This window comes from Myotis brandtii, unplaced genomic scaffold (assembly GCF_000412655.1).
Source record: "Myotis brandtii unplaced genomic scaffold, ASM41265v1 scaffold84, whole genome shotgun sequence".
Classification (NCBI taxonomy): Eukaryota; Metazoa; Chordata; class Mammalia; order Chiroptera; family Vespertilionidae; genus Myotis; species Myotis brandtii.
Genome location: NW_005371410.1, coordinates 11,966,479 through 11,982,290, shown reverse-complemented (window position 1 = coordinate 11,982,290; position 15,812 = coordinate 11,966,479).

Here is a 15,812-nt window from a genome sequence, read left to right as displayed (position 1 = left end):
AAGAAAACATAGGGAAAAATAAGGAAACATTTTCACTTCCATACTTTGACTTTTCCAAAAATTACATAAGCAGAATAATTTAAGTCAATTAAATCATTTAAAATTTAGAATTTAGTTTCTTAAATATGCTAACCATGTTTCAAGGGCTCCACAGTCCCAAGTAGCTACAACTACTCTATCTAACATTTTTATCATGACAAAAATTTCTATTGGGTAGTGCTATTCTAGAAATTAAAAACAAACAAAAAACAAAACAAAAAACCTTTGATGAAGTTTGGATCTATTTTTCCTTGCTATGGTAGTGGTATACAAATGTCTTATTTTTTTACCGAAATTATCACACATTCATAATATAAACTATTATGAGATTTATTATTAAGAAATCCAGGAATATATTTGTTTTTCCTGTTTCCTTATTATACTTTCAAAATATCTAAGGACTCTCCATGCTTTACATTGATAATTTATGTCTTTTTCCTTATCTTTCTCAGTTGTCTACTTAGAAAACCACCTTCTCATTTCACAGATTTTCTTGTTTTTATTCCCTCAATTTTGTTGATATGTTCTCTTATCTTTATTATTTCATTGTTTCTGCTTTATTGGAGTTTAATTTGTTCTCCTATATTCTATTTCCTTAAAATGGAAGATTATCCTTTTGGGGGAAAACTTTTGAGGAAAAGATTTGACTTTAGGTAAAAGCTGAGGGGAAAAAAGTAAAAAAATAAAAGAGAGGTACTTCTCCATTATATTTTTCAGTTCATAGATATTCTTTTTCCGGATTCTTCTGGCCAGAAAAGTAGAATTTCAGTTGGAGTTTTATCTCATCGTTTTTCCCAGAGCTCTGTCAGGGTGCCTGCCCTTGGCTCAAAGCTACAATAAAATATTGGAGAAATAAAAATAAATGGACAACTTATCCCTGTAAACATTGTCTCTTCAAGTTTAACCTTCCCCTTACAAATACCTGTTTATTGTTTCTTTGTCAGTCCTCAGATCGCTCTTCTGTTTTTGTGCAGAGATTTTAATCTGTAGGAAAAAAAGGCTCTAGCAGACTTACTCCAACTTAACTGGCATAGTAAGATTTCATTGTTTTCAAAGAAATCAAAATGAGAAACTCTGACCAGCATTGCTCCAGTGGTTAGAGCATTGCCCTGCCCACCAGAGTGTCACCGGTGCTATTTCCAGTCGAGGGCACATACCTGGGTTACAGGTTTGATCTCTGGTCCCAGTTGGGGTGAATGCAGGAAGCAACCAATCTATGTATCTCATATAGATCTATGTTCTCTCTTTCTTTCTCTCTTTCCTCTCTCTCCTCCTTCCCCCTCCTTTCCACCCTCTATAAAATTCAATTGGAAAAATATCTTCTGGAGAGGATTAACAAAAATAATCAAAATAAAAAAGATATATTTAATGTATATTTTTATATCTACTATTAATTTCTTCATTTATATAATGATTATTATCCACCAGGCAGGACATCACAGTCACTATCACATGTAACAACTTAATTCTCACAAAGACTTTATGAGGCAGGTATACCTATTTTCTGTATTTTTAAATGTGAAGGAATTAAGGCAGCAACAGGCCTTAAGCTGGCAAATGACATAGTTAGAATTCACTTCCAGAAACATGACAGACACTGAAAAAATAATGAATGAGTGAATCTACAAGTGATTTTATTAAGTAAGAATGTGCATGCTGGGAAGGAGATGAAAAAGGAATTAGGTTTGCATGAAGAACACAGGAAAGCCAGAAAGCAAGGCTGGGGGGAAATGCACATTTTTACAATGAATGTGTAGATATATCTTTGAGATCTTTGTTGCAGAAGGGTGGGAAAGTGACTTAGTTTATGTGAAAACTTTGTAAAATTAGAGCAAAGATTTGAGAATGAAAAAGTCCAAAAATTGGAATTTCCATTATTTTAGTGGAAAGTGAAATCACTGAGGGTATTGTCACATAACTGCCAAGTGAAATTACATCTATATTTTTTTATTTATTTTTAATTTTTCAATTAAAGTTGACATACAATATTACATTAGTTTCAGGTATACACACCGGTGATTAGACATTATTTGACTTACTATGTGATCATCCCGATAAATTGCATACCCATCTGACACCATACATGGTTATTACAATATTATTGACTCTATTCCCTATGCTGTACTTTACATCCCTGCGGCTATTCTGTAACTACCATTTAGATTTGAGCTTCTAAATATCTTCATCTTTTTCTTGAAGGTAGGAAAAATAGCTATTGTTTTCATTAAGAATCATCCTACATATAAAAGCATGTAATATTTGTTCCCTATGTATTTTCCCAAACATATAATTTTAGTTTTTCTTTTAAAGCAATAAAAACACATATAGGGTTTCTCTTTCAAACGTGATGTTCACTGGAAAACAAACTCCAGATACAGGCCTAGGAAGTTAAATTGCTTTCACATAAAAAGGCTATGTTTCTGTTTTAATGAGAAATTTATGCAGCACCTTCTGCATTAGGATCATCTGCTCAGCTGTCAGGCTGCCAGATAAATATAATAGACTTCCTCCAGAAATTTGCTTCTACATAGAGTCACATTTCCCAAAGTTGGCAATGTGCATAAAATCTCCATCTTCCAGTTGTCTTATGTACAATTTAAAATAGCTGCATAGGAAGCATATGTGAAAGTAGCTTTTGTTTATCTAATTATTAATTTGGGTGTCAACCTGTTTGCTCATCTGGGACTTTAGAAATATAATATGAGTTTGCCATTTGAGTTGTTGAGAGAGTTAATATATAATCAAAATCCCATCAGTAAACCATGCTAGGAAGTAAACCAAGCTGCCATGCAGCTCTCTCTATCTAAAGGAAATACTATAATGGAGATATTATAGGTAAGATTCAATATAATGTGCATTCATAGATACATATTGGTTATAAAGTTGCAATATGACTTAAATATAGTATCTCTGCCTATGTCATTTCTAAACCAATAATATTATATAAGTCAGGAGTTGGCAAACTATCACCTGTGAGCCTAAGTAATCTTGTTGTTGGTTCTTATAAATAAAGTTTTATTATAACACAGTTTACGTAATGTTTATGGTTGCTCAGTGCTAGAGTTGAGTAATGAAGACAGAGACTTCATCATCCACAAAGCCTCAATATACTCTATAGTTTTTCACAGAAAAAGCTTGCCAACCTCCACTGTAACTACAGTTGACCCTTGAACATCACAGGTTTGAATTGCTCAGGTCCACTTATACTCAGATTTTTTCAAATAAGCACTTTAAGTGCATTCCATCTTTCTTATGACTTTCTTTACTCTAGCTTAATGTATTGTAAGAATACAGTATATAATGCATATAACATAAAAACATACAAAATATGTGTCTTAAGTTGCGTTTTAAGGGACAAATTGTTATTTGCCTGTTTCACAGGTTTGTGTATAGAAATTGCAAAATGTCTCTAAACTGGGATGATCCAGAGCTTTTCAGCATCAAAATAGTGAGTAATATAAAAATTACTCTCAAAAGTTATAGCTGTATCTCTTTGTCATGCAGACAAGGACTTCTGCTAAACACCATGCCAAAATCTACATTCAGTGGTTTCTTTTGGCTCTAGAACTTACCTTAAATTATACATGAATGCACTCTTGATAATATTAGTAAGCTTAATATTAATGCAGAGCAAGATTAGTCTTCAAAATTACTTCATTAATGACCTTCAACATCCTGGGCATGTTTTGTTGCCAAGACAGGAGCTATTTTTTGCATTATTTGAAAAAAAGGAGGTTGATTTAGTTTAAGAAAGCATTTTGTATATATAACTAGAGACACATTCTATCAGAAAAGGAAAAGAGAGTAACTACTTTTTAATTCTATGGGAAGTACCATGAAAATTAGGTAATCCATTACTACTCCTAAGTAATTAAATGATCTTGGAAATAATTAAATGTGTAATGAAAAGTTAATTGGAAATTAGAATATATTAAGCACAAAAACAATCCATCTAACTTATTATGTCAGATGGGTATTTTCTACAGAACCTATTTATTATATAGGTGATCTGTATAATAAATTGCAAATAAAGTATATATTATGAAATTTTATTCATAATATTATGTATCTGATGTTATTTATAATATTCATAATGATATGAATATCCATAATTCCTGAAAAGAAGCAATTCAAAATTACTTTTTTTGTCAGGAAAATTATTTGGTTATTCAAATCATTGTGGAATAGATACTATGCGGGGTTTTTTGCTGTGAAGAAGACATTGGGGGAAAACATTGTGCCTAGTTTTAGAAAAACATCATTTCAGTTTAGAAATCATGGCATCTATCCACATAAAGGCAACTAAGAAAAAATCCAGAACACACTAAACTCTCAAAGCAGTAACAGAAGATTTCTTCTTTAATATTATTCTATGGAGCATAATATATGTTTTCATTAATATTTATTGAATACTTGCCATTTTTAGGCACTAGGCTGGGCACTTGAAGAAATTCCTCATAATACAAATGGGACCTCTTGATCCTTAGGTTTAGTATCCCTGTGTGCAGTGTAGGCTGCTCAAAACCAGTCAACATCGCAGTCGAACGTTGGAAATAATAATGGATTGAGGATCAGGCAATTATGCTGATGTCTTAGTCTCTTATTCTTCCTTATTTAATTACCAAGACAACTTTTGTGAACATTAATTTTTATGAACTCTTTTCAACTCTACTGAAGAGGTGAATAATGACATAGAAGAGCCTTTATGTGTTTTCTTATTATAACTAATGAAAGATCATGTTTTGTTTTACTGACTAAGGAGTTATTTCCAGTTCATCTATAAAAAGTCCCTCTGATGGTACATGCAGACCCAGGGAAAATCCTTGAGACTGAAAATCTGCCTCTGTAAGCAGAGGACAGGGAAAGACCGAGAAAGGAGGCTGACTGTACCAATCTGGCATTTAATAGAGTTTATTGAGGGAACACCTTATGAGGTACATCTTGGATGGAGGCAAAACAAAGTGGATATCCTCAGCACCACGTGGCAGGCTCTAAAGAATTATATAGAACAGGGTAGGATGGCTAGGGGTGCTGGTGCTTGACTGGCCACCTTACATGCTTGCCCAGGGCAGGGTAAAGGCCTCTCCCAGGAACCCTGCCTTGGGGGACAGAGAAGGGGCTGCTCAGGTAGGCTCTGAGGGGATTTATGGGAAGCAATCTCTGTTCTGGGTGGGGCCTAGCTGATGGTCCTTTATGATGTGCTATATAAACAGTGGACTATTTGAAAACTTTTCCAAAACTGCAATTGTTGATTATTTATATTAAATACATTCATTTTTAAGTTAAAACAACTAAAATGACTGTTAAAAATGCCTCATTTACATTTACAAACTCTTACAAATTTCTTTAAAAGGCTAACTTAAATATTTAAAGGACTAACAGTAGCTTATGCATCTTTTTTTTTTTAAATCCTAAAAGGCAGTCAAAAAAAGAAAATACTATGGAATGTTTCATATATAGATAGTAAGGTATCTTACAACTTTAAAATGTGAAAAACTATAAGTATTTACTACTATTTCACAATTAACTGAGAATTGCAACAGTCACTTCAAAATCTGTCATTTTCTTTTCTTTTCTCATGTAGTAGAAGGAAAAACAAAATAATGAGAAAGAAATGGAGACTTTAAATGTGGGGTTGAGAAGATATGGGACTTGCAAATGAAGTACTGAGAGAGCCCCATCTCTACCTAACATCATAACCCCATCTCAGACATTCTGATAACAGTTACCATGGATTTCTTTCATAATTATGGGAAAAGAGGTGCAAAGAAACAAGAAATCAAGTGTTTTAATTGCATGGGGAAAATGTCAGGAAGCATGGAACTATCCTCTAATGTAAATGCACATGTAGTTGATGACATTTAATGAGTAAAAAAAAGCATTCACTAACTAGAAATGTGACCGTTGCAATTAGCAAGCATTTTACTTAAAAAACCAATGAGAAGAACCCAGGTGTGCTTACATTTCATAGGCATTTGGCAATTTGTTACACCACAGACCCTAGCATGTGTGGTTGGGACCCATACGTTATATATCAGAAAGCAATGGTAAACCACTGCTTCATTTTCTTTCTCAATCTTTATTTTTCTTATCTCCTTTCCTTGAAAATCTTATGATGAGACTATTCACTCATTTATAGGGTCCCCAGGAGTCCAGCCAATTGGAGAGCACATAACAAAAACCATCTGTAAAAAATTAAAAGAATGATAAAAAGTAGATAAAATTTTCATTCAACGTAAGTACCAATGGTTTGCTTTATAAAAATATTTAAAAGAATTGTTAGCTCTAGATGAGTTATGAGACGTAAATACACCAGAACTGAGTGTTTTTAATATTTATTATTGATCTAATATGTTTTAATATATTTGCTTATATAGCTTTTATATTTAATTTAACTGGAATAAATCTATGTTCAATACATAAAGCAACTATTTTAGTGCTGCATATGATAAAACACCTATGTGTTTATCATATGTAGTTATTAATTCAGAGACTTTATACATATACATATTTGCATAGGAAACACCTATGCAAATAAGGTGTTTCCTAGAATCTCACCTAGATACATTGATCATCCATGCAGACAACAGTAGCATTTCACTTTAACTAGACCTTTAAATAATTGATCATCCTCTCTTAGGTCCTATGGTATTTAAACAAATTGCATTAGTTTAAGTAGTCAGTGGATGTCAGCATTGTTTCACTGAAATCTGTTTGTAGGTATTATTTTTGACTAGCAAGTTTACAATTCTTAATTATTATCAAAATTACTTTCCTACATTGTTTTAATCTTAGAGGCAAAGAAAAAATGTATGTGGTAAAAGATGAAGACCACTTAGATAGAGAATGCATGAGAAATTGTCTTTAAATAGTAAAATTTCTATTAGGTATAGATCTCACCATTTGAGGCAAAATAAAAACCTAGTAATAAAGAACTAATTCTTTAAAGATGCCATAAAAAGCCCACAGATTGACCAAGATAGGTCTCTTCATAGAAAAAGCGAGAGCAAAGGGTCTTATTTTTATTTCTTGTCTCTCTTTCTTCTTCCCTTTCTTCCTCCCTTTCATTCTTCCTTTCTTTCTTTCTTTCTTTCTTTCTTTCTTTCTTTCTTTCTTTCAAGTGTGGACATAGTTTTACTTTTAGCATATTCAATGATATTTATGTAAAATTTTAATTGTAGTTTACTACAATCTTTCTTTTGCAATGTAAACACATTTTAAACTGTTGCTCTGAGTTCATAGTTTTACTCATATAAACTACATGATGATCACCATGAAGTGATTCCACAGTGATACCTGTAGTCATTTTTATTAGACATGACTAACGAGTGCACAGGAAGTACAATAGCATCCATGTCTCACTATACGTTCACCTATTGAATGAGACATTTGTCTTCATTTCACTGTATTATGCACAAAATCTTCCCAACAAAAGGAAACAGTCCAGTGTACCACATGCCCTCCCATATACAACTCTCCCCCCTCCTCTTTTTTTGGCTGCAGTTGGTGGAAAAATGCTGAGAGAAAAATTGCCTGAGAGCAGCTAGAACATGCTCAAAGCAGAGAGCCTACCTGAGGAGAGAGATTCAGCAGAAGCTCACAACACAGCCAGCTACTGACAGAGCCTGTGAATTGGCCTTCTTGGCAGCCACATAATTCAATAAATATGAGGTCTGAAGGTGGTACCTTGATGAAATACTAACCAAAAAGCAAACATCCACAAATAATTACCCTGAAGGATAAAAATAGTATGGATCAGGATGATATTCCACCCATGGATCAGAGTGGGCCTATATGAGGATTCACTTGAGGAAACAATGCTTTGTTTGACTTCTAAATATTGGAGCTCAAATTGCAGTACTTCTTAGATGCTGTAACTAACACATACTCCATAGTAGTTTTGGCAGAACAAGATGATGCATTAATAACAAGGTTTTAAAAAGAGTGGTAGAAATAGAAATATTGGTGACATCTCTGCTTTGAGAGATAAGATATTTATTCTAAAACTAGAATGCATCAGTGGTATAGATATTTAGTAAATAGGAAACCCAGCCATGACTACTCAGGTAGCTAGGGTACAGCAGAATCTTCACTTAACCAAGTTTTAATTGAACATGCTAATTGAGAACCTCTAGAGTTACTGAAGTGGAGAGCTGTGATAAAATTCAAATAGCTCAGACTCCCTGGAGGATGACAGGATATTGGAGTCTTTCATTAGAGAAGTGATGCATGTGGGTGTATTGATACCTTCAAACTCTGCATATAATAGGCCTGTCTGGAAAGTAAAGTCAACAGCTGATAGGCCTTGGTGACTCTCAATGCTGAGGGAAGTCATTCTCACTCACTTCCCTGTCACAGTCACTGCCGGAGAGGAAATGCAGCAAGTTAGAGAAAAGTTAAGCTACTTTACCTCCCTAATACTTTCTTTTCTATCCAAAGAGGGTGTAACTTGCCCAAGCTCTCATGGCTAGCAAAAGGTGAAGCTGGGGTAATTGTGAGTCATGATGGAAGCAGTAAGCAGATTCATCAATCAACCAGGTCCCATATTCCAAATACCAGTGTTTCTATTCTGCTTCTGCATTTTACCAGAAACTCCAAGCAACCTGGATCTATATAGTCAACACCTTTCTTCTCATAAAAATTCAACTTTTCCTGTATATACTTTCACCTGATTTATTAGACAAACCAATGACATCAAGTCACGCACCACCTCATCCAATTAAGAGTGAACTCTTCCTTAGAAATTGGCTTTTACTAATCTTATAATTAATTTTAGCTCTGGTAGTAACTGTGCAGTCAATTTTTTCTTCATGCACTAAAAAGTGATATAAAGAATGTTTCAGAAGGCAACAGGCTTGAAATCTATTGCTAGACTGTTCCATACTTAAAACACTTTCTTTTCCTTGATAAGATGCATCTGTAAAATAAGGATAACAATAATATCTCCCTCACAACTTAGTTGAGATGATTAAATGGAACAATACATGTAAAGGGCTTAACTGTAATATCTATTAAGCATTCATTGTATGCTGGCTATTGTTATTAGATATATGATCATGAGCAAATCCCTTCCATTCTCTGAACCTCACATTTATTTTTTGCAAAACAAGAATGACAGTGAAGATCATTTCTAAGTTACTTTTACTATTTCCAAAACTTTTTTATGATTTTTAAACTTTAGGTAATTTTTTTATCTTATGGGGGTGGTTATTGCTATGGAGCTCAAAATGATATATCAGAAACTACAGGTGAGAAAGGAATGTTGTGATGCCTCAAATATTTTTTTTCCTTAGAAACAGCTTGGAGGAGTCTGAGGGTTGGAGGGTACCATGTTGACTATATTATAAAATATAATATATGATAACATAGTTATATATTTAGAGGTTTTCTGAACTGAATATGGATCTGATGATATATTTAGAGGCTCGTTCTGAAATCGGCTAATTGAGCAAAAAATAAAATAAAAATACTAAGCAGAAATGTTGGATTTTAGAGAAACATAAATTTTCTGACATGTATAACTAAATCTCAACGTTGTACTCTATTTTAGTGTTTTAGTAAAACTAAGAATGCCAGCTGGTAAGGCTTTACTGAATAAATGTATACCATATTTAGCTAATGGCTAATGAACTGTCCCTTACCAATTAATTGGGAAGCAGGATTTTTCTAAGTACTGACCGTACCTCCTCTTTACGATATTTTATGCTAATCTCTAATGCAAATCCACTGTCATACTGTTTATCATTACAACCCAGCTTCAGCAGAGTAAGAGCTTAAGGAAGGATTTGTGATGTCAGAGAAGCTTCCAAAACTAATAAAATTCTTGTTCTTATAAGAACTCATCATAGGCTTTTCATGTGAACTTTCTTCAACAGTTCAAGTAAAATCAGCCAATCACAGAAAGACAAGTACCATTTGATTTCACTCATATGTGGGATCTAATGAACAAAATTAACTAACAAACACAATAGAAACAGACTCATAGATAAATAACAGACAGCTGTCAGAGGGGCTGTCTGAAAAAAAGCGAAGGAATAGGGGTGGGGAACCTTTTATCTCCCAAGGGCCATTTGGATACTTATAACATCATTTGCATGCCATACAAAATTATCAACTTAAAAATTAGCCTACTATATTTGGTTAAACATTTAATTAACTCACCCCAAATGCCTTGGCAGGGCCAGACTAAATGTTTACTTGGGCCTTACACAGCCCGCAAGCCAGACATTCCCCACCCCTGGATTAAGCAAGAGAAAAAAAAGCACACAAAAACACAAAACCTCATAGACACAGACAGCAGCATGGTGAATACCAGAGAGGAAAGGGAATTAAGGGAGGTAGAAAAGACTACAGGGGAGATAAATGGTGATGAAAGGAAACTGGATTTAGCTAGTAAGATACAAGTCAGGCAGATGCAATTTCACTAACACGGAAAGTTCCTCTATTAAATCACACAATATGATAGTGGAATTCTAGACCTGAATACTATCTATTACACATTAATTTATCATAAACTTATTATACTGTGCATAGCCAATAATAATTTTAATCAAACACTGCAAGTAACTTGTCTATAACCATGTATAACACTATTTCTTTACCTCTTTCAGCTATTCATTAATTAGGTCCTTTTCACAATTTATTGAAGTATACTGAACCCAAAATTTCAAACAATTTCTTCCACCAGCAGGCTTTGCATCAAAACCGTTAAGATGTTTTGTGGGGGAGAAATCAAATCATAACTCACTCAAGCTACTGAATCTTGGGGTCAGGATTTTGATGTTGCTTGTTTAACAGCAGCTTAGCTTCTATCCTAATTAGTACAAACACACAGTTGTAAACTGTTTTTAAGTGTTCGAAAGACCAGAACACAGTGCTCAAGGGCAGATAGCAGGTGGCAGCTACTTAAGCAGGTGGGAGCTACTCTGAGAAAGTGCAATTAAGCTGGCATTTGAAGAATAGGAGTTAGCCCCACTAACAGATGAGGAATGGGGTGTGCGCTGTTTGTGCAGAGTGCATGCAGCAGAAAGACGTGGAGGCATTTGAGGAATCCCTGGAAGTACGATGCAGCTAAAACATGAAAATAAAGTGCCAGGGAGGCGAGGGACAAGGCTAGAGTGAAACCAGGCATTTACTCCAAGTGTCATGGCAAGCAGAGGAATGGCATGATCATGTTGCCATTTTATTAAATAAAGAGATCTCTATATAAAGGGGTCTGTAATTTATTTATTTATTTATTTTACTATAGAATGTGCATATTGACTATAGAATGTGAATATCGTCAACCAGAGTGAAAGTGAGGAGACCTTTTAGGAGAGTGTTCCAATCTAGGTCAGAGATGATGATGCCTTAAAAAAAAAGAGTATACCAATGTTGTATAAAAAGTCCACATTTGGAAGTCTTGAACCTTTTAAAATACTAGGAAATATATTGAAGGACTCCTCAAAAAATGTTGATCTTCCTTCTCTTTTGATCCCTGGTGAATGCTACAGTCACCTCCATGCTGGCACATGACTTGCCCTTGGTACTTACCCGATGTTACCAATATTATAATATTGCCATTCTGATTTATATTAAGTTTCTGGTTTCTAAATTGAATCACTCTTCAAAGCATCAGGCACTGATTCTGTTAAACTTTCACTATGGACGGTAGCCAACATGCACTAAGACTGGAAGTGCGTGTACAGGTCCAGTCTCATAACTATCCAAAGGGGTGGGAGCTCATTTATCTTTTAGTTATGTGATAGTTTTCCTTATTGTTTCCCAATCTAAACCACATAGTAGAAAGGATTCTAGTAAGATATGTTCGAAATTTTTAGACCGAGAGTTCCAGTGATATACTTCATTTAAAAGAATTCCTAGGAATGGTAGCTAGCTCCTTAAAGAGCTCCATGGGTGAGAATATTTTAATCTATAATAGATTCCATTTTACATTAGCTCCTGTGACTCTGAAAATGGCCCTCGCAGCACACTGATTGTCTAGAGGTCCCAAACTGTCAAATGCAGAGAGCACATTAAATCTAAGGACACTTTCTGCAGTTCACCAATCTAATTAGCATGATCAGTCAGCTGAGCAAACCTTCACACTAGCAAGTCAATTGTTAGGGTCATTTCAGATATTTTTAGATTAATGTCTTTAATAACACACAAAAAGTGATGCTGATCTTTAGGGAAAAGTGAGAAAGAATTGTAACTGAAGAAGAATAGCCCTGTCAGTTTCCTCTCTGCACTCCAAACATGATAAATTTAGAGTGCGAGCAAATTAATTCATGGGACTTTGGTTTCTCAATACCCAGGCTAAGCAGGATTTTTCCATAAATTTTTTAGAGAAGTATGTTACAAGCATTATAACACTATTTCTGTAAATATTCTTCAGAGGTTTAAGGCTGTCAGATGTGCAAAAAATCCCAATGGACGTTGAACAGTACTAATTGATATAGTTTAATTTTTCAAAATCTGAACTATCATTTCATCATTTCCTATCAACTCTATGGTGAATGCATGCAATGGTTACTATTTCTCCACCTCCTGAAGTGGATTAGGTGAGTGAGAATTATTAGGGGGATATTCAATGGGTTGGAATGCAAGTTTTGAGGTATACTAAGCAAAGCAAACCTGACTGTGCATAAGTCGCAAAATCTGGGTATGTAGAGAATCTTAATTGACTAATGTTAGAACTTGACTGTTTTCCTCCATTTCTTTCAATCAAACCTAATATGTCATTTTGAAAAAAAGTCTCTATTTTCTGTCACTATCGCGGAAGTTAGTTCCTATATTGGCCACACTGTTACTATGTATATACTTTATTTTATAAAGCCAGAATCTTGGCTCTCTAGAGCAGTGATGGCGAACCTTTTGAGCTCGGCGTGTCAGCATTTTGAAAAACCCTAACTTAACTCTGGTGCTGTGTCACATGTAGAAATTTTTTGATATTTGCAACCATAGCAAAACAAAGATTTATATTTTTGATATTTATTTTATATATTTAAATGCCATTTAACAAAGAAAAATCAACCAAAAAAAATGAGTTCGCGTGTCACCTCTGACACGCGTGTCATTGGTTCGCCATCACTGCTCTAGAACCAATTTGGCTGCTTATCCAAACTTGGCCTTCCTTGAATTCTGTGAGGTCCCAATATTCATCTAACAGTTTATATTTGTGCTTAGTCCAGATATTATTTTCTGCTTTGTGAAAGCAAATTCATGATCTTTCAATACATAATCAGAATTTGTAAGTTATAACAGAAGCACAACATCAAAAGTCTTAAGTAGGAACAAAATAAATCAACAGGATGTGTGGTCACTGATTTTACTTGTAGCTTTATATTATACTAAAGACCTGATGCACGGAATTTGTGCAATGGGCTCGGCCCTCGCAGCTGCGGTGACTGCCTCGGCCCTCAGCCCGGCTTCGTCCAGGAGGATGTCCAAAAGGTCATTATGCTGTCTGGTCTAATTAGCATATTACGCTTTTATTATTATAGATACTAGAGGCCCAGTACATGAATTCGTGCATAGGCGGGGTCCCTCAGGGTGGCCTATGGGGATCAGGCCGAAACCTGCAGTCCAATGCTGCCTGAAACTCCTACCTGCCACTCCCACTCATCTCAGCCCCACTGCGCCTGCCACAGGCAGGCTTGTGCCCAATCAGTCCCAATCTGGAGAGGCTCACGCTGTCGCAGCAGCACTCACCAGCCATGAGCCCTGCATCTGGCGCCCTCCCGAGGGGAGTGGCCTGCGGTCCCCTGAGGGGTCCTGGATTGCTCGAGGGCACAGGCCAGGCCGAGGGACCCCACCGGTGCACAATCAAGGCCAGGGAGGGATCACTGGAGGGCTCCAGGGCGTGTCTGGCCCATCTTGCTCAGTCCTGATCAGCTGTATCCCAGCAGCAAGCTAACCTACTGGTTGGAGCGTCTGCCCCCTGGTGGTCAGTGCACGTCATAGTGAGCGGTTGAGTGGCCTTAGCATATCATTAGCACATTACATTTTGATTAGTTAAATAGTTGACCAGTCACCAAACGACCGGACACTTAGCATATTAGGCTTTTTTTTTTTATAGGAGGATATACTCTGAGTGGCCAGATTTTTATGATCACCTAACGTTTGTAGGCGAATTAGCTATAATTTCCTGCTGAAGTTGCTAGAGGGCCAGATCATTATAAACGTCTGAATAGCACAACATACCTAAGTATCATTGCTGATTAGGTTCATCGTATCATGTTGATGGCGTATCCCAATGGAGATGGCTTCTTCCAATAAGACAAAGTGCCATGCCACGGTGCTCATATTGTGCAGGAGTTGTTTCAAGAACATGAGGGAGACTTTACCTTGCTTAGGTGGCCCCCACAATCACCAGATCTCAATCCAATTGAGCATTTGTGGGACAAAGTGAAAAGACCCATCAGGCAACTGGTTGCATAACCATCAAATCTCACAGAACTGGACAGTGCTATTCATCAGGCATGGTGTCAGATTCCTCGCATCACCTTTCAACATCTCGTGGAGTCAATGCCAAGAAGAATCACCACAGTTTTGAAGGCAAAAGGTGGCCCAACAAAGTACTGATGGGTTGGTCATAATAATCTGGCCAGTCATAATAATCTGGCCACTCAGTGTATATTTATCATTTTATAATATGTATATTAATGTCATGAGACCTGCATATAGTTTATAAAAAGATACAAATAGAGGATATGATTATATTTGAAATAAATGTATGAAATAAAATATGATATGTTCAGGGTATGGAGAAGAAGAAATAATACCATGGGAAGGCCATGGCAATGTAAATTAAGAAGAAGCATTCTCTCCTCTGATATCCTCTTACAACTGTTGACTGTTTCCCTCATTTAGGATTTTTCTCTGAATTTCCTAATATTTTCCTTTATATTTTATGTTTGTAACTCTTGATCCCTAATAATATTATATTCCTTTTGAGAACAAAATATTTAATCTATACTTCTCAGCCTAAGATCTAAACATTTATGTGTTGGTACCACCATGTAGTAACTGAGTGTAAGTCAGAATAGTCTGTTATTCTGCAGAAAAAATGCCCTAAAAGTCATAGTAGCTCGCAACAACAGAGGTTTATTTTTGGCACCCACTATACGGTTATTGTGGGTGAGGTGTGAATTTGTTCTATAAAAAATTTGCAAAAATTGAAGGCGTATATGGGAAACCTTCTGCAGACTTTTAAACATTTTGTTCATAAGTGATATTGTTATTGACCCCCACATTTCATTAGACTAATTAAGGCTTATGGCCAAATGTGATGTCAATGTGGCTAAGAAGTACAATCCATGCACAGCCAGGAACATAAAAGTGAAGACAACAACAACAATTTGACCAAAAGGCAGTAAGACCTACCACGAATTTAATCTAGTGACTTAATTCCTCCAATTTTCCATACATGATGTAAATACAAGAAGTGATGAGTATGAAAATATCCAACACAATACCATGGGAAGGGTAGGTGCAGGGAGTAGGGGGTCAATGGAAAAAAAAAACAACAACAAAAAACAATAACAGCCGAAATCGGTTTGGCTCAGTGGATGGAGCATCAGCCTGCGGACTGAAGGGCCCCAGGTTCGATTCTGGTCAAGGGCATGTACCTTGGTTGTGGGCACATCCCCAGTAGGAGTGCAGGAGGCGGCAGCTGATCGATGTTTCTCTCTCATCGATGTTTCTAACTCTCTATCTCTCTCCCTTCCCCTCTGTAAAAAATCAAAAAAAAACATTAAAAAAAAACAAAACAAAAAAAAAAACTGCAGATA